The sequence below is a fragment of the Pseudomyrmex gracilis genome, unplaced genomic scaffold (genome assembly GCF_002006095.1).
Source record: "Pseudomyrmex gracilis isolate BER0280 unplaced genomic scaffold, ASM200609v1 scaffold_1659, whole genome shotgun sequence".
Taxonomy (NCBI): Eukaryota; Metazoa; Arthropoda; class Insecta; order Hymenoptera; family Formicidae; genus Pseudomyrmex; species Pseudomyrmex gracilis.
Window position 1 is genome coordinate 1 of NW_018022243.1, and position 1,649 is coordinate 1,649.

The window sequence follows — 1,649 nt, forward strand, 5'->3', positions numbered from 1 at the left end:
AAAAATTTTTTTACAGCTAAAAGATAGGAATTATTGTTCATAACAATGTTAAAGACAATACAAATAGATCCGTCACGCAAAATGCAGCAATTATCGCGTTTATCTATACTTAGCGATATATTGTTAAATTGAATCTTACGGTACTGAGGACGATTACTGCTATCACTATTATGTGACATAGACACGCGAATAGAGGAATCAATTTCATGATTATCGTTTATATCATAAATCTGTTTCTCTGCCATTCTATTAAAAAACTGTTGAAGAGGTTGATTCGGTTTTCTACAATATTTCCTAAAAATTGCCATATTATTTTCATAACAAAAAGCAGAAAATNAATCCAAACTACCAAAACGTTTGACATCGTCAATGAGATGAAGGAGTCCGTGATACATTATATGAAAAGTTGAACCATAAAGAATTTCACAACGAAGAACAAATTTCTGTAGTGCAAGTTCTGCAAATCTCAAATGTTGCCTCNATGGTGATTTGGAAACTAAAACTCTAATAGCAGCATGTAAAAACAAGAAATGTTTATATAATTGTTCGTCTAATATATCATACATTATAACAGGACCTGTATACAGCAAAAATTGACGACATTCAGTTGCTTTATATTTCGAAAAAACAGCAAGAGATCTAAGGCGTCTTGCGAAATCCGAAGGGCAATATATTCTAAGATTATTTAATCTTTCACATATAATAGAAATAGATCTTGCTGGAAGTTTCGATAGCAGTGAATATTTACCGTGGATCCACGCAGACATTAGTTTTTTCACAACGCCCAAACATACAAGATGCATGTATTCGAAAGGTACTTGTGAAACCATATCCATTGGTAACAATGATAATGGACTTTTACCGTCTTTGTGATGATCCTTGTCTAAGCATCTAATATACTCTTCATCAGTTCGAAGAGCGTGATTAATTCCACTAAAGACAATACGACCGTTTGTATATACACCGGAAACTTTGCACTTAGAACAAGGCTGCCTAGACACATGACTGTAATGATTTAAAATAANAGCCCTAGCTGGTGCGTCGGCGATAAAACTTCTCAAACGTATCGGGATTTTGTTGCCATTAAAAGTAATGCCTCCACTAGACAAGATTCTAATAATATTTGCAATAAATTGTTAAAAAAAAATATTAGGATCGTGTGGCTTTTCTGAACCTTTATAGATACCTATAACTATTGGCTTTGTACGTTGAATATTCACAATTCTGCATTGAATTGGCCAAATATGTACAGTACTTGACTTATCTAAATTACATCCATCCGTATTAAAATCCAATACTAATTCCTTGACAGTAGATACAAATAGAACATTGAAGAGATTTTCTACTAACTTTGCTTCGAGATTAAAGTAGATATACTTTCCTGGTTCTACATTGGATATAACAGCAGGATTTCGTGGTGTATTGAGAAGAGTTCTAACATCTTTTGGTAAATCAGAGAAGCAGGAATGTGTTCGAAGAACTGATAATATACTGTTGCCTTGAACGTGAGTTAAATTATTATTCACAAAACAAGATGCTAAACGTTCGCGAAATAATGGTTCAAAAGAATTAGTAGATGACAATGAAGATATATCANTGACATCAGAAACACATGAAGAGGAAGAGAAAAGCTCATCCTCTTCTATATT